Source organism: Anolis carolinensis, chromosome 1 (genome assembly GCF_035594765.1).
Source record: "Anolis carolinensis isolate JA03-04 chromosome 1, rAnoCar3.1.pri, whole genome shotgun sequence".
In the NCBI taxonomy this organism is placed as follows: domain Eukaryota; kingdom Metazoa; phylum Chordata; class Lepidosauria; order Squamata; family Dactyloidae; genus Anolis; species Anolis carolinensis.
In genome coordinates this window covers 161,843,604-161,862,763 of record NC_085841.1, presented here as the reverse complement: position 1 = coordinate 161,862,763, position 19,160 = coordinate 161,843,604, and the positions used below count along the sequence as shown (strand labels likewise).

The 19,160-nt window shown below is 37.9% G+C and overlaps 1 long non-coding RNA gene across 1 annotated transcript; it reads right to left on the bottom strand.

Annotated features, from left to right (window-relative positions):
• Positions 1–2,453: 2,453 nt before the first annotated feature.
• On the bottom strand, positions 2,454–4,058 carry LOC134292522 (uncharacterized). The gene is made up of 2 exons (XR_009999765.1): positions 3,685–4,058; positions 2,454–2,651 (listed from the first exon to the last, which is right to left on the bottom strand). It is a non-coding gene; the product is annotated as an uncharacterized LOC134292522 (long non-coding RNA).
• Between the last annotated feature and the right edge of the window lie 15,102 nt (positions 4,059–19,160).

Sequence of the window (19,160 nt, the reverse complement as noted above, 5' to 3'; positions counted from 1 at the left end):
AGTTCCTGATATGAAAAAACACCTACAAGTTTGGACTTTGTGGTCCTTTCCTACTCAATGATTTTATAGACATTTTCGTGATTTTATTTCCTTCTTTTCATTTTCATGACTGCATACAATCGGCCCTTCACATTTGTGGGTTTCCCTTTTGCAGATTTTAGTATTTGTGGATTTGATTAGTATATTCTCTCTAGGAGTCTCTAGGTCCTCCAACATGATTCCGTGGTAAACCTATGCCATGCTGGAGGACCTAGAAATTCCCGCAGAGGTCTTCTTCAGATTAAAAAATTATTAACTTTTCCCTCCAATTTTGATCCTGCACCCTTAATCTTAGCAAATGTGGAGGGTTGCTGTTATTTAATTCAGATAAACTGTTTTAAAAATTTTCATGTTCTTCGGTATCAGAAACACTTTCTGCTATTCTCCAGTCTTTCAATGAGATCTGATAAGAGCTACATTTTTATTTATATTGACAGTTTAAGAAACCTGACTGCATTTTTCTGTCTTTGGCTCTTTTGCAAAACTAGCTGTTGATTTGTGTTGTCAAAGGCTTTCATGGCTGGAAACACAGGGTTGCTGTGAATTTTCCAGGCAATATGGCCATGTTCCAGAAGCATTCTGTCCTGATGATTCACCCACATCTATGGCAGGCATCCCTTTTTTTAAAAAAAAAAATTAAAATTGTAATACACTTACAATATACATTACAAACATATACACATACACATACAAAGGCAAACCACCACCCTCATTACAATAGCCCCACAACCCACCCCCAGTGCTGTATGGCAGATATCCTCAGAGGTTGTGAGGTCATTATTTTACTGTTTGATTATTTTACTTAACACTGTTTGATTGCTTTAGAAAGCCTTATTGAATCTGAATTTGTCCTACATAATTTTAAAAATCATAAATGATATTAATGGTTACATGTTAGACTTTAGTGATTAACGCTGTTTATCTTGTAATGAATTTGAAATCATTTATGACACTAGGTTATTGGAATGATCTGTTGTTTATTTGGATTGATTTATTGTGTTCTGAAATGATTTGGTAGAAGACCATCACTATAATTATGCTTTGATAGGTTTGATGAATTTACTATTGAATTGTGTTGCGAGCTCTTTGTGGATTAAAGCTGAGCAATCATAATTGCAATCCAGCAACAAACACCACAATACACAGAAAATGATGGATAACTTCCAAATTTCATTGAATCTGAACACCCGACATCCAGTTTGGGAAAACACAGCAGTCTCCTTTGTGGTATGGCATGTTCATTTAGAAACTTGCCACTTCCAATGTTTTTTTTTTTCAAGTCAAACACTTGGAAGGAATTCCTAGATAAGGTAGGTGTGGACCAAAATAGCAGTTGACAGGCCTACAATTCATTCATTTCCTAACATAGCTGGCCCTGGGACTGTATTTTAGCCTAAACAATAAGGTCATTGTTCGGACAAGAAAACATGCCCAGTTTATTTAAAGGTCAGCAAGATTTTCCAGTCTATAGCATTTGCTGTACTTCACTCTATTTTGCTTTCTATTGTTGCATCAGGTAAAATTACCAAAAAACCTCAAAAGCTATTCACGCAATGGAAATATCTTCAGAATCCTACATCTCTACCACAAGCTAGGCATACGCTGCCAGAATCTGCAATTTTTTAATAAATAATGTTGCCAGTAAACCACTTCTGACTATAAGCAGGATGTTGACTTGGTTTGTAAATTTTCCCCACTAAGGACATGTCTAAAAATACTTCAAAATAACATCTTTCTGCACTTCTTCGCTGTCCAACACATCCATATTCATCCCATTTCTATGCATTATAGCAAAACAAATATTTGGATTCAGCTGTAGAGGAAGGGGGGCTGTGGATCCATCACCACAAGGACAACATATCAATTCCTGAGTTTACCCCTGCTTTTTTCATGGCTGCTCTGAGCTTCTTGGAAGAGCTAAAGGAAGGATCAGATCAACTGTGAGAAGAATGGTGGTGAAGAGTGGGTTTGCCACCCAAGAAATGTTGAGTCCATGGGCCACCCTAATTCTGGAGGGTGTATGCATTAACAGCAATATCCAAATACATATGTATATGCTGGTTTCTTTTTTAAAAGACAGGCTCGTCGTCGTCTCACTTGTTCAGTCATTTTCGACTCTTCGTGACCTCATGGACCAGTCCACGCCAGAGCTCCCTGTCGGCTGTCACCATCCCCAGTTCCTTCAAGATCGAGCCAGTCACTTCAATGATACAAAAGACAGGCTGCATAGAGTTATTTTCATGAAGAATCTTTTCTTTAAGACAAAAGCAGGCTGGTTTCTCTTGGATATGAACTCTTATAACCTAAGAGCAATGCAATCCATCTTAAGATTTAAGAGGAACATAGCATGTTCTCTATAGCTTACCACAGGCAGTATACAGTGAGCCATTGTACTTCCATGCATTTACACTGTATAAAGGGGGAGTAAGAACTTTATTGCACAGAGGTGGAAACCAGCATGCCTTATCACATGACATTGTGTGATAGTTCTGATTAGCCCTTCATCTCCCCATGATGAAGCCACAGATGGTACCTGATTGGGACATAGTCCAGAAATGTATCTCATGTGATGAGGTCCCAGTCCTCCTGTGGTGGCATGTTGTCCTCTCCACCTTTTGCAACAAAAAAAGTTTAAAAATAAAGACGTGATACTGCAGGAAGGGCAAAGCTGTGCCATCCACCTGGACATGTGGCTTCACATGGTTAATCAACTGCAGCTATGTGATAGAATTCATCATAATGCCAATATGTAGCTGTTATCCCAGGTTGAAACACTAAGATAACATTTTCATGTTGTCATGTCCTAAGATGTTGGAGAAAAATTCTGAGAGTGCCTTGGACCCCAAGAAGATCCAACTACATACATTTCCATACTTCAGGAAATAATGCCCGGCTGCTCACTGGAGGGAAGGATATGAGAGGCAAAGATGAAGCACTTTGACTACATAATGAGAAAACAGGAAAGCTTGGAGAAGGTAATGTTGCTGGGGAAAATGGAAGGAAAGAGGAAGAGGGGCTGACCAAGGGCAAGTTGGATGGATGGTATCCTTGAAGTGACTGGCTTGACTTTGAAGGAGCTGGGGATGGTGACGGCCGACAGGAAGTTCTGGCATGGGCAGGTCCATGAGGTCACAAAGAGTTGGAAGCGACTGAATGAATTAACAACAACAAATGTCCTAAGGCTATTTGGGATCCAGCTTTGGTATAGTAATTTGAGCATTGGACTATAACTCTGAAAGCCAGGTTTGAATCCTCACCAGAGCCTGGACACTCACTAGGCCATGGAAACCCTGAGTAACCTTAGGCAAGTCACACTTTCTCTTCACTTTAAAGATGGAGTCCTATGGAGCCTATCAAATAACACAAGACTGCTTCCAGTGGATTTAGTCTTTAAAGTGTATAGAAACAGAAACTGGGGAGTAATCGACTCCACTACTTTCCCTATATTGTTGCATTTTAAGGTGAGGTGGAACGATTGTATACTGATGCATACTGATCAATTATGACCTTAGACTGCATGAGAGAAACTGATACTACCTATCTAAAGGAGCAACTAAAGAGAGACTGTTCTTTGTTGCAATTCAATGCGCTAGACAAAATAGTTTACCCATTTTGAGATTATTATAACAAAAGATAAAAATTTACCCCATTGTCCTCATCCTGATGTTGCCATTCTGAAGAAGACAGAAGTATATCTTTATGCTGATATTTCCTGGCTGAAGGAGACAGAATGTACCCATTGTGGCTCCATGCTGAGTCCCTGTCTCAAAGAGTCAGGGCCCTCTATTGTCAGGCTGATGCTCCTTAGTTGATGGAGCCTTTGTGACACCTGACATAGAAGACAGTGACCATTGTGACCTCCAGGCCCATTGCCAGTAAAAAATAGGTGGGAGGGGGAGTTGAACCAACTTTAATTTTTTACGCAAATCATGAAGTGTAGGTCTATAACACAAAATAATTGAAATTCTATTACTTATTCTATATTTTACATTGACTTAATTAAAGCAAATTTCTATTTTAGCTGCTAAGTGTCAGGTAAAAAAAAACCCTGAACATGACTATAAATTGGTACTTTAGTGGTTACAAAATAATAATAATAATAATAATAATAATAATAATAATAATAATAATAATAATAATAATACCCTACTATATCTTCCCCGAAGAGGACTGAAAGCAGATTAACATAAAACCATCATCATAACCATTTAAAATATACAAATATACGAACATTAAAACAAGATTAAATATAAACAGCATTAAAAATTAAAAAAATTAAGTTAAAAACCACAACACCTGTTGGAAACACTTGAAAACTGTGTAAATATAATTTGACAGTGCAAGTCCAGTCAGTCTTTCTCACCCCATCGCACTTCTTATGTATGTTTTCAAACATTTAAAAGTTGAAAACGACATTTCATGTGTAGCTTTTGACACTGGTAATTTTGCAAAAATCTAAAGAACTTTCTTCACATTTGGAAAAAACACTGTCTATATGTTTCAAGTGCATTTATTGTTTTTCTGTAGGTGTAATTTTGTTTCCATTTTTTACTCCACAGACCAAACTCTTCCATTAGTGTGTCAGTATCTTGAAAGCATTCATTGTAAAGTTCTGTGCACTTGTTCAACATGGATTTTAAATGGTGGGCAGGGCACAATTAATAGGGAGGAACACTGGCAGTTCCTGAATTACTTCCATGTGCCTTGTAAACCTTTCTTGGACTGGACTGCAGAAAAAGTCCAGAAATGGGATGTACACATTTAACCTGTAATATTCTATTCCATGAAACTAAATAATAAAATATATAATTATGTCCAAATTTCACAAAAATGCTGATTACAATAGGAGATAATGCATTTTGAAAAATCTCTTATACATATATTTTCATTTTAAATTGAAATATACAAAATAAGATCTATGAACCACACTTATTATTACATTTTAGAAACTACATAAAATGCTTCCACTATGTAGCTTATTGTGACTATGCCAATGCAAATTGTCAGAAAAGTAGGTAATGATAATGTCAATAAAATATTAAAATTTGGCTGAGATGGTGCTTGCAGATCTAGGGGAACTCCAATTTTTGCTTCTCATAGACTTAGCATGGGGATTGGATTTGGTCAACCAATTAAAATTCATGTATAAACCAGGATTTTTTTAACCTGAAAAAAAATCAAGTTGTGTGTGTGAACTCATAACCTTCATTGATCCATGTCTTTTACAATATGGGATAGCTGTGTTTTACCTCTGGCTAGAGAGATCTTTACCACCAACCACCATGCTGTGTCTGCCCACTGCTTGCCAGTTATCTTTTTAAGCAAAAGGGAGCTACTTGTGAATTTTGAAGCCACTTTCCAGACATGAGAAAGCATTAAAGAGTCAGTCTGAGAAGGATTTATCTCAAAATTGTCATAGAAAGTGTCTCTCAAGGAAGACCAATATAAGGGATGGGGAAGATGTAGACCTCCAGATGTTCCTGGACCTCATATACCATGATCCCTCATTACTGAGAATATTGATTAGGTCTGATGAGAGTTGCAACTCAGAAGCATTTGGAGACTTGTACATTCCATCTACTGATACAAACAGATATTGCTCAGAGGCAGATAGCCAAAGGATGTAGAAACCACACAGTAACAGGCATGCTCCATGAAAAAGACTGAAGGCTGAAAAGTCAAACTTTTGTTTACTCATCTAGACACCGATTTATTTCTTTAAATGTACTTGCTCATATAGAAGGAGAAACATCTTTAAACAAAGACACACCAAATGTTGTAGGGGTTGTGTAATTTATGCCTTATTTACATATGCTCTATTAAAACAATAAGTCTTACATATCAAAGGAAAATGTCCTGAATACAAAAAATAATTAATAAGTATACAAACAGCATGAATTAATCTACCATTACTTTGCTGAGAGTTGCTTTGATTTAGTCAGAGCAGATGGAAAACCCTAAATAGTGGGTTTCATGAGGATTTTAATTTATGTTCTTTTTAAAGAAAACAAATTAGTTTGCACTTGTTGGTCTAGATAAACCGTAATATTTCTGTGCAAAAATGTTACACCATTTTCCTTGCAAAAATGTTGTAAGGGTGGGATTTTTTTTTTGCAAAAAATCTTTTTCTGAAAAATGTCCTCATTTTTACATGTAAGAAAAGAGAGAGAAAAAAGAAATAAGTACTGATATTTACTCCTTTTCATCTTCCCAGGCCTCCATGAGGCATTTTTTTTTCATTATTACAGAAATATCAACTCTGTGCAACTTATTTCAAAGAATCAAACATCCTCTGTGGCATGTTTCAGTTTCCATGGTCTGGCGCTGAGAATGCTGTTCATTATGCATGCCTTCTCCTCTTCACTCAGTGCCAACAGCAGTGCCAGGACTTGGAAAGCTTGCATATTTATTTATCTGCTTTTCTATATTCTCCACCATTCTCCCAGCTTGCACACATCATTAAAAATAGATAGAAGGAAAGCAAATGTGTCGGAACTCCAAATATGATTAAACAAACTGTCATATTAAAATCAGAAACTAAAAGGTAGTTTAAAAAAAATAACAACAAGAGAAGCCATTTTTAATAAAATATTTCACAAAACATAAAGGATATTGCTAGTCAAAAGCAGAGAGTGTACACTCAAATCTAAGTGTGGGTCTACACAGACGGTAATCCTGAGCCACTCCAGCTTTTCATACACTGGACCATCCCCGGGTATGGTCACCCAGGACCTCCCCCAGCCACTGCAGAGTCAGGAGGGACTCTTGACTGCTCAGTGGTGACAAACATAGATTGATATCACTGGTTGGCCACCCTAACCCTTCCCTCCTGCCCTCCATGTCATGGAGATCTCTAGCCACAACACGGGTCTTATTTGGCTGGGTGATGGTGGGAGGAGAGGGTAGAGGAGGCATGTCTACCCCTCCCTCCCCAGAATACTCTATTGTCAATGTCACTGCAGATGATGTTACACTGGTAGGACCCATGTTGTAGCCAGAGGCAGAAGGAGATGCCTGAGCCCAGGAAAACAGGATGGCAGTGGGCACAGTGACCAGTTCCATTTTGCCCCATGTTTCCCCAGATTAGCTCCATATAGTGTTTGACTACTATGGAATCCATCAGCTTAGGTGTGTCCTAAATTTATACTTTACAGCAAACTGGCATTGATGAAGGTCCCCATTGCATAATCCCACTGCATGTCTGCCTCCTCCCCATGACAAACTTGTCTTGAACTATTGACAAGAAACGCACAATTTTCCCATCACTTACACTTACACGGAAAGCACCTTAAATGTATATTTAAATGTATAATTATGTATATTTTAATGTATATTCTTAATTTTATTGTAATTTTTAATCGTGATGGATTTTTAAATTTGATGAAAACTGTTTTTTGATGTGTATGTTTATATTGTAAGCCACCCTGAGTCTCACCCTGATGGGTGAGAAGGGCGGGGTAGAAGTGATGTAATAAATAAAATAAATAAATTATGCAATGTGTCTGCATGTGCTGGCATGATTCTCCTCCCCTTTCACTCTCAGTCATCCCCCCCTCAGTATTCCTAAGGCAGTAAATCTTTGATTTCATTTTTTTTATTTTTAAAATAACTTTATCTGGAATTATGAAATTGCTTTGAAAACACTTTTAAAAATTACAGAGCAGCAGATGTGCAGGAATATGGAATTACTAGTTTATGTGACCACAGATGAGTGAATTAGCACAGTTGCAGAAATGCAAAGACAGAGAATAGTGAAGGTGCTTATCCCACTACTGATGATTGTGCAACTGCAATCAAATGGCAGCTTTGTGGGATAAAGTCTTAGAAGGTATTTGTTCCACAACCTGGGAGCAGCAAATGAATATATATTTTCTTATGCCCTTATCAAACATATGAGAGAAGGACTTTTTCTCAAAATCTTAATATCAGGCAAGTTTTTCTGTGCAAATGCTTATCCTGTGTGGTGCATAGTTTTATCAGTCATGATCACTTGGATTTGATCTCCTCCAAAGTGAAGGCATTTTTGCAGTCACAGTGGTGGATTTCTAATATTCTTATGTCCCTCAGGAAGCATGTTTGGGACCATAAGATTTAACCTTAGAGAAATACAATAAGCCTCTGTGTGCATGTACATGTGCACACTCACAAACGGCCTTTCCATGTATGGTTTATACAAATAAAAGCTAGCACTATATAAACATCTGATTTTATAAGACATAACTAAAATATTAAATTCAAAAATAAAAGTCACAAGGGGGAAAAATAGGGTGCTAAACCAATACCATGTATGGCATGGAACAGCCCATTTGGGAAACTGGTTCCCATTGGAAACTCTTTGGAGCACAATAATGAGTCATTGCCTGAGGATTCTTATCCTTTCATTGTATAAACCATTGCTCATTTTGGAAAATAGCCCCACTAGCACATGGCATGCAAATGTATTTATGAAAACATGCCAAAACAATTTGTATAATTAGATTCCAGCTTAAATTCACTGGGAAATTTTGCCATCAAATCTGATAGACTTTAATAGTTGCGGCCTCTACCACCCCTTCATTAATTGACTGAGAAATTCCTGCAATAGCAACAATTAAAAACCAGAAAATTAATTTCTATTGATTATTAGCAGCTGTTGACTTGTGTTTTGATTATGAAATGTTTGTGTCTTTTGTCACAAAGGCGGTAGCAGCAAGAATGGAAAAGACATACAATCTTCATGAAAGGGTCCAAAACTTGATTCATGTCATTCACATTAGGCATTTTGCCCTTCCATTTTCTCTCACTCCATTATGCACAAACTGAATTGAACTGCTTCATCAGAATTAATTTGCATTAATTAATTTTCACTGTGTATGTATTAGGGGTATGCATGATTCCGTTTTGTGTACCTGATTTGAATGATTCAGCGGATTCAGTTACCAAATGCATGAACACAAGCTTGACGCAGGGCAGCCTGAAGCTTCAGCTGGTATATAATCACAGCAGCCGGGTTTTTCAGCTAATGGGGGGTAATAATGAGGACCAATGGGGCTGAGCGTCATTCTGCCTGAGGCGGAGGTGGCAGTATTTGGGCAGGGTAGCCTCGCTAATCAGGAAAGTTGTCCTCCTTTGCTTTCTTCCTCTGCAGGCCCCTCCATCCCCTTCCTAAAGGCCCTTCCTCCCACCCGTGCCCACTTGCGGCAATTGGAAACTCTCTTTCCCAGCAGCATTTTGTGTGGTGCAAGCATTGAAAGAGCCTTGTGCTCCCTCCTGGGGCATGATGGGGGTTGAGGTTTCTCTCTCTGTGTGTTTCTTGCTTTCTTTCTCAGCCAACCAGAGGCCTGGTTGACTTTGTCTGTCCATTCTCCTCCCCTTTTGTGACCTGCACTTGGGACTTAAATTCTCAGAACCCCCTCTTGTGTGTGTTTTTTAAATGTTATGGCAAAACATGCACCTAGAAACTTCTCATTTACTTGAGATGCATTGATGATATTTTCATCATTGGTCTCCTAGCAAAGACTCAATCAGGACATTTCACCAAAATTTCAGTTATTTCTACCTTACCATCAGTATTAGCTTGCAACTACAGTAGAGTCTCACTTATCCAACATAAACGGGCCGCCAGAACATTGGATAAGGGAATATGTTGGATAATAAGGAGAGATTAAGAAAAAGCCTATTAAACATCAAAATAGGTTATGATTTTACAAATTAAACACCAAAACATCATGTTATGCAACAAATTTGACAGAAAAAGTAGTTCATTACACATTAATGCTATGTAGTAAGTACTGTATTTACGAATTTAGCACCAAAATATCACAATGCATTGAAAACATTGACTATAAAAATGCGTTGGATAATCCAGAATGTTGGATAAGTGAGACTCTACTGTACTTTCATTTTCCACTCTGAACATGCAACCAAATCCATAGGTTACATCCAAGCCATTCCATAAACAACAACAACATTTCATTATGGTCCAAAGACCCCTTTTCTCCATAGGTGTACAAGGTTAATAAGGTTAACAGCAGCCAACTGATTAATACAATTTAATCTGCTTTGACTTGTAAGGCAGAGACAAACTTATTTAGCAAGCATTCCTTAACCAGTACCCAACATAAGAAATAAAAAACAAAACAATAGGGCAAGACAGGACTAATTTATTACAAAACAGAGCAAAGACAGGAAACGGTAGAACCCTGCTAGCAGTTATATACTGCTTCCAGGTGAGACCACTCAGATCTATCATGAATAAACTTTTATCTATTCTGAATACTAATGCTGTTGCTTCAAGGACTCTTGGTGCCAGGCCTTTAGTTGCCTACAAACAGCCTCTCAATCTCAAACAGTTACAAAAGGACACAAAACATGGATGAGGAGACCTTGCCATAAACCCTGCCCACACCACTATTTAGGAAACGTCATCACAGAACCTAATCAGATCATACACTGGCAGAGTTACTTTCACTGACTCTAATATGACATATGCCATGCACTGTCAGCAATGCCCTTCAGCATTCTACATTGGACAAACAGGCCTGTCTCTGATCTAGAGGATAAACAGATATAAATCAGATACTAGGAATCAGAATAGACAAAAACAGTTTCAGAATGTGCCAATCTTTTTTGGATAATCCATCTTGGGCTTCAGAACAGGAGTCCTTAGACAAAAACTTTCCAAGAGGGAGGTGATAAAGAGAAGCTACAGGATTGGTATATCCACAAACAAACCCCAGTCCATCAACAGTGGGATGAACAGAAACAGTGTTTTCCAGGAACACTAATATTATAACACTAGTTAACACCACAGCCTCATGAGGGCTCTTTTACCATTTCATCACAACTCCTGTTTCCTAGCCAGCATCATATTACATTCCAAGATCATCATTTACATGATTATCCTGGCTTTAGACAATATCTTTCCTCCCAACTTTGTCTCCCAACAGCCATCATTAAAGCCGTACTTGTTACTTCATCACCATAACAACAAATTTTGCATTCGTATTACTATTCACACAGATATGTTCATTCATGGGTATAAATTCTGGCCCACAGGAACTTCATTCCATGCATCTGATGAAGAACCCATAATCTACAAAAGCTTATGCAATAAAGTGCTTTCAGTTATTTTCAAAAGATGCTACAATATGCCTTTGCATGTTCATTCAAATTTAACACAGATATATCTTTGAAGTCACAACCAGGCAGAGGTCATGTGTTAATGTAACATAGCCAATCAGTTTGGATATTTTTCTATGTTATAGAGTTTGATACAAATGCTGCAGGTGGTGTGAGCCAATTTGAAATGGCAAATATCACAAATCAAATATCTATATATATAAAAGAGTGATGGAATCGCAGCACCGAGCAAAACAACTAAACTACGGAGCCCCCAACCTCGAAATCGGACAACACAACCCATCATCCACGCCTTAAGGTTGAAACAACACAAAATCACTTCACGCACCTCCACATGGACAGAACCCACAACGCACCATCGGGAGCCATGCCGGGAGGGAAAGAGAAAGCATAATGGCTACCGGCAACAGGAAAGGCAGGCAATGGGAAAAAGCTATCCCCTGGGTCCTAGCGCCCGCCCATCATCCGTGGCCAGCCAATATCTCCACAATCTCCACCATAAAAATACTAATAGAATCCTACAGTCACAGAGATAGGGGAGACCCCTAAAGGCCAGCCAGTCCAACCCCTTCCTGCCATGGAGAACACAATCCAAACATTCCCAACAGATGGCCATACAGCCTCTTGATAATAATAATACTAATAACAATATCATGGAATCCTCATGTTTGCAGACACCCCTAAGAATCATCCAGTACAACTTCCTTCTACCATGCAAGACCACACAATCCAAACACTCCTGACAGATGGCCATCCACCCAATATATAATAATAATGATGATGATAAAGATAATAATCATGATGATAACAGCAACAACAACAATAATAATAATCATAGAACTATACCATCCAATAATTTGGAGACACCCCTAACGGCCATCGACCCCAACCCTTTCTACTATGCACCAAGACACAATCTAACCATTCACAACACTTGGACAACATATGCATACTATACAATACTACACAGCGACAAAGACCCCCTCTACTCTCACCACTTTCACATTACACAAACAACCAAATACATACTAAACAAAAAGACAACCATACAACGGACATTCAATACCACCACTAACTCAACAATTTCTCACCAACACCACTAGACAACGCCACAGCAACGCATGGCCGGGCACAGCTAGTTATTTATAACTCTTCCATAACAATCCCCTGGTGAATCACATGGGGAGAAAAGAGATTCTTTACATTCTGCTTTTTAAAACAGAATCAGAGCCCTATAATCAGTTAAATCTTAATTCAAAACCCTGTGGGTTTTATCCTTGATATCCTTGTAGGTTTTACTTTATTTATTTCAAGCTATATTCCTTTGACATGTGTCAAGCCAACCCTTGTCGGGACCGCCTTCCATTTGGAAATGTAGGTCCTCACTGTGAAAGAACATGCGGATCAAGAATAGATCTCTATAGTCACCTATGGACCCACCACCAAGTCCGTACACTTGGAAGGCAATCATACTCGGCCACAAGTGATGGACTATGATGCCTATGATGATATTCCTTTTGTTAATGCTTTCTAGTCCTCTTTGGTGCTTTCACTTTTAAAGACAGAAATTCTAACTAATGCAACATCATCTTATTTTTATTAATGTTATTTAAATTCAGTAATCTCTTGGCAATGATTTGTAGATTCTCCTTCCTCTCTGTTCAGCAGTGCTATAACCAAATCATGTCATTGCTAAAAGTTGGGTGGGAAGACTAAATTTTATACTTCATTTACATCTGCTTGAGAAAACAGATCAAAAGCATCAAGATTAATTTCCATGAACTGAAAAATAAAGCAACATATCTTCCTCTGTCATAATCATATTTGTGTTATTGTGAAATATTTATTAATCTGAAAACCATTGTGGCATTTATGTACTACTTCCAAACTTGATAAAATATAACTTGACAAAGAAAACTGCAAGAAGGAATACAATTGTGTTCTAATTTAAAACTCAGGAAATTCCAAACAGAGAAGCTTTCAAAAGATCTTTGATATTTCCCACTTTTTTTTTTCATAAGCAAGCTATGTTGCTGTAAAATGGCACTCCTAGTGAGATGTGTTATAAGAATGGAGTCAAAGGAGATTTTCTGTCTTCTCTTTTATACTCCCCAACCCCTCCGATTTTTTAAAATGCAGTTGCTCTTTTGAAGCAGCATTGGTTCAGCATTTAAAATCTGTGAAAATAAGCAGAAAACATCACTAGAGACATACATGGTGCAATGAAAGATCTGGGTAGTCCATTCTATTCTTTTCCCACATGGATTAAATAGATGTCCACACAGAGACCCACAAAATCTGGCATGAAATGAACCCCACTCTCCCATTCCTATTCTCTAGCAAGTGTTTTTCATAAACCTCTAACTCTAGAGACAACCTTGAGCCATTCTAACTGGCAGCCAATTGATTGCATCAATCTTCATGAATTTGTCTAAGGCTGGATCTACACTGCCATATATCTCAAGATCTGATCCCAGATTATCTTCTTATCCCAGATTATTAGGCAGTGTAGACTCATGTGATCCAATTTAAAGTAGATAATCTAGGATCAGGTCCTGGGATGTAGGGCATTGTATATCCAGTCTAAACCTCCTGAAATGCTGTCCAAAGGTACATCTATGAATGAATGCAGCTTGACATCACTTTAGCTGGCATGGCTCAATGCTATGAAATCACAGGAGTTGTCATTTTAGAAGGTCTTTTGGCAAAGCATACTAGTGCTTTTCCAAGCTGCAACACCTAGGGTTCCATAGTATTGAAACATGCCCTGCGACGCAAGGAACGCTAGCAACAGCAGTGACAACGAGTGATAGTAAATTGCACATATTAGAGCAGGAATGGGCAACTGTGGGAGACTCAAAGGCTGCACTACTTCAAGATTTTGAAAGTCACATCCACCACATATTCCACACATTTTTTTTGCAACCAAATGCTTTCTATGGATATGAGTGTATTTTCACCATGTTTTGAGGTACCCTGGGGCATTTTGACTCTAGAAGACACTTTTTTAGCAACAAAGCGAAGAGAACAGGAAGGGGAAAGAATGCTAAATATGGGTGTGCCAATAAATATATTCCTAAAAGGATTGCAAGTGAGTTCTATTCGAAGATGCAGAATCTTACTAGCCTGCTAATTATCAACGCCAGTGATCAGATGATACATTCCCCCATTGTTTACAGAATATATAAAAAAAACCCTCAGTTTACTTTCTTTGAGTGAGACTTCCTTATCGCTTTAATGATTTTGTAGGCAAACAGCATTGCATGGGCTTAGTCATATTACTCTGATAGGAAAAAAAGGTCTACACCTGTATTTAATTCACACAACTCTTGTTTCTCTGAAAGAGCAGCCAGATCTTCCTGTGGTAGAACTTTCCTGGTGCTTGATTCGTTCTATTCAGACCAATAAAAAATAACATAATCAAAGGGGAGAGAAATCCATAAAATAGGTGGAACTTCATTAATATGCCCTTGTTCATTTGTGTTGCAGTGGATACTCTGCTATTGAACTTGCCTAAACAAGTAATTTTTTAGACTCTCCAACGGGAGGAAATGCCCTCTGTGGATTCAAGAGCCAAGTCAATCTCCATCAAGTCCAGGTTATATCATATAAAGAAATATTCCTTCTCTCCCCCCCCCTTCCCTTCTCCATCAGGAAGAGCTCCAGGAAGGAGGTAGGTGCCATGTCACAGGTGGGACCACCACAACATGGGACAGGGGAGATGTCTAAGGTTGCTGCCCAGTGGTTCCAAACCATGTTCAGCACAGCTAGGCAATAGGAACTCCCTTCTGCTTCCAATGTCCCTGTGTGGACTCCATGCAGGCCAGTTCTGTTGTTCAGCATGCCAGTTTGAATCCACATTTGAGTTCAGTGTAGATAGGTCCTGAGTCATAACATTGATTTATCTAGCCCAGAACAGTCAACTGTGATTGGTAGCAGAACCTTTCCAATTTTGAGGCAAGAAATCTTCTGTAGTCCAACTTGGACAATTCTGTTTATCACCTGGTGGTCTCCCGTGCAAGTACTAACCAGAACCATGAGCACTTGATGAAAGTGAGCACTTGAAGAACCAACCTGGACACATCATACTATTTGAGAACACAGAAATGCTGGACCACTATAACAACAACCATGTCAAACTACACAGAGAAGTCACTGAAATCCACAAGCATGTGAACAATTTCAACAGAAAAGAGGAAACCATGAAAATGAACACAATCTGGCTACCAGTATTTTTAAAAAACTCTAAATTCAGAACAGAAAATAAAGAGCAGGACTCAAAAAGCAGGGGAATTCCAGACAAGACTCACTCATGGTTAGCTAACGCCTCCCAACAAAAGATCCCCCCAGGCAGCTACCAGCCAGGCCTTGATACTGAGGGTCATTAAAATGCTAATCAAGGTGGCGAATTGCATCATCTACAAGAATCTCAAGCAGACAAGAGTTCTTTCCCCCACTCTGGAGAATCCACAGATATATAAACCTCACTTCCAACAGACCGCTCAACCTCTGAGGATGAAACATCAGGAGGGAATGCTTCTGGAACATGGCCAATACTGCCTGGAAAACTCACAGCAACCCAGAACCAACCCTGTTTACCTCCTGAAGTCAGGTAAGCTTAGTGGTGTTCAGAGTGTTATAGTGATTGCCAAATATATAAGATGGGAAATAAGTACATACATGTAATTCTGTACCATGAGAAGAATGATAACTGGGGCCAACAGCGGCCAAAAGTCTTCCTCAAGGCATGCTAACATAGAGTGGCTTTTTGTTGTAAGGCAAGGGGTTCTCTAATCACATGACACAGCAATTTACTTTAATCCCATGCAGCAAACACTAATCACAACTTTATATAAAAAGTGCTTGATAGAGGTAAGGCGGAAACAAATCCTTCGTTTACAGCATGCTTGTGAACGAAGCTCAACTTTGCTTTCTTTTTACTGTGGGAAAAATTCCCTGCTGTATTAGTTTTCTTTTTTATAGATCCCCTATGCTTCACAAATTGAATGCTGCACTATTAATAGCAATTGCTATGGTAATGGAAGTACCTCTGGGATACAGTGCAAGTTGCACTTGGCGGCAGACAGAAGTACCATACAAATGTTTGTGCCAAAAAAAACACAGATTGCTTTGTCAAAGGTGCCTTACCTTAGTCTTTTCAACTATGATGGTTTGAAATATCATTTGACAACCAATATGTTTAGACAGATGGATAGATGGACAGGTAAACTGAAAGACAGATTACATTTGTTATCAAACTTGTTGTGAAACTCTTGATAATGCACAAGCATTTCCTTCTCAGCAGGAAAAAAAGTCTGTTAGTGACTTGCGTGTGTGTGTGTATTCAGGTTACCTGTTGACCTATGAATTTTATGAGGTTTTCTTAGTCAAGGAATACGCAGAGATGCTTTTCCCACTTTCTTCCTCTGCAAAATAGCCTTAAATGTCTGGTATTCATAGACAGTCTCCATACAAGTGCTAACCAGAACTAATTCTGCTTAGTTTCCAAGATCAGAAAAGATCTGGTGCTTTTAGAATAATAAACTCAAAAAGGCAAGTTGTAGTTCACTGTGGACAGCCAAACTCGGGTCATTTTGTGAGACCTGACCATATCATCTACCTCAGCTTCAGTTTCTGAAGGCAGAGGAACCATACCAACACAATCACTATTCATAATTTCCATCTGTGGGATCTTTTGTGTGTGTATTTTCAAGGAGCGAATTATGGAAGTTATTAACTCACCCATTATAATGCTTCTCCTGGGATTTGTCCATAACTGCTCTAATGTAATATGTGAATTGGCCCTTTAATTGTATTATTTAGCATTGTTTCACAAATTGGTAAGAGAACTTGATCACTGAAGAACAAACCAATGTCAATGTCACAATTAGCTTTCAAATTATAAATTTTAAATTAGTATACAATCAATGACTGTGGATGATGGGAGATAATAATTTTGTTTTTAAGAGGAGTATTGTATTTCATCCTCCACAGTATTTTCTATACTTCCATTATTTCTTTTCATCATCCCATTCAATCCCATCTCTCTCTTTCTCTCCTTCCACTTTAGCTGTAGTTTGCTTCACTTTTCTTTTTCTTACACACTGATTCGTACATTTGTTTTTCTTCCTATTCTTTTGCTTTTATTATTTTTATCCAAATATAAAAATGGATGCATATTTAAAACAAAAGTACATAATCTATTCACACAGCCTCAAATGAAAGAGAATAATGAAGATTTAGTATAGCTCATTCCAATTAAATCACTATAATCCCACATAAGGAAAAATAATATTAATTCATTTCATGAAATTCTTAAATTGCTTCCCAAACTGCACGGGGTCAAATAGATTCCCATGACCTTTCTACTACAGAATATTATGAAGATGTTCTATTTATATAAAGCTAACTCCCGATTTTGGCAAGATTGGTTAATTATGTATGATTTCATTACAAATTAGCAAATCCTGCCAGATTCTGAAGTCAAATATATTTAAATTTATTTTATTTTGATATTGTCATCAAATGTTTATACAGTCCTAAAATGTTTAAAAAAATCTATTCAGGAATATTGCCAAAATAGAGGATATGATGCCAACACAACTTAAAGCATTGAATGAAATGCTCGCCTCATTGAAAAATTGATTAGCTGAGGTGAAGCATACAAAAGCAAAACCCCATAAACCAAAATGGTTGCTGAATTGAAAAGCAAGTATGAAAAGCAAATAAAGAAAATACACTACTGGGCAAGATAGATGATGGAGAGAGTTAGACATTTAGATGCCATCTATAATTTATAGCTTCCCCGGGCTATTGAGAGAACTTAACATTTGCTTTGTGAAACTGGCCACATACATGATTCTCAGAGATCTGCAAATAGGAATGAAAAGAAAAATTCAAAAGTATTGCAAAATTATAGATAGATAGATAGATAGATAGATAGATAGATAGATAGATAGATAGATAGAGGTGTCAGAAAACCCTAACAATAAGAATCTAGGCCAGATAAGAATCTTTGCAGTTTGATACTTATTCTATGCAAATTTCATTTGTGGCTTTTTACATATAAAACAGAATGAGAAAACAGAGAAAAAAACAGCAGCTGATGGAATTGATTCTGTGAATTGGGCCAATGTGTTTCCTGCATGGAAAATGTTTTATTCAGTACAAAATTCATACCTGCAATTTTCTTGTTGTCAAAAAAGCACTAAATGATATTGTTGTCTAGATAGGAAATGCCATTACCTGCATAAAATGTGATATTATGTATGCAAAAACAAACACAAAATCCTACATGTGAATTTTGCACATTTTTTTAACTCTTCAATTTTCAAATACTTTCTTGCAGCAGGAAGGACATATCTAAGCATCCGTTCCTTTGAGAAATTGGACAGCTACTAGGCTTGGGCTTGAATCAGTTTGAATGAAAATGATTTGCAGTTTCCAGTGGGATGTTTTGTATAATTCCTGAAAACAGAGCGGGAAGGAGAGAGACGAAAAGCCCAACAAAACGGATCAAGAAAGCTCAATGCTTTTAAATTTCCCATTGTAGCCAATGGGCTGATCTTTGCCAAATGAAAATGGCATCACCCCTCTCCATTTTAGTAACTTCCTGGTAATAGAATTATGGGTCAGCCAACAATGGACACCAAAACGGCATGCTTTTTGGCCGAATTGCACACCTCTAACCGCTACTCCTGAGGATGCTGCATTGAGCAGAGGAGTAGCTTTCATTTTATATGTCTTGATATTGACAATGGAACAGTGTGCATCTTATCCTAGAAATCTGGACATTTTCAACACCACATTATTTCAAGGAGGAAATAATGCAAAGCAAACCATGTGTCCTTTTTAAAACCGTGCATCACTACAAATGTGTACATTAAAAAAAATAAAGGGAAAATCTACTTTATTCAATGAAAAAGGTGTACTCATGCATCTTTAAAAATACACATGAATATATGTGAATGGAATATATCTGTGTAGGCAAGGAAAGAAAA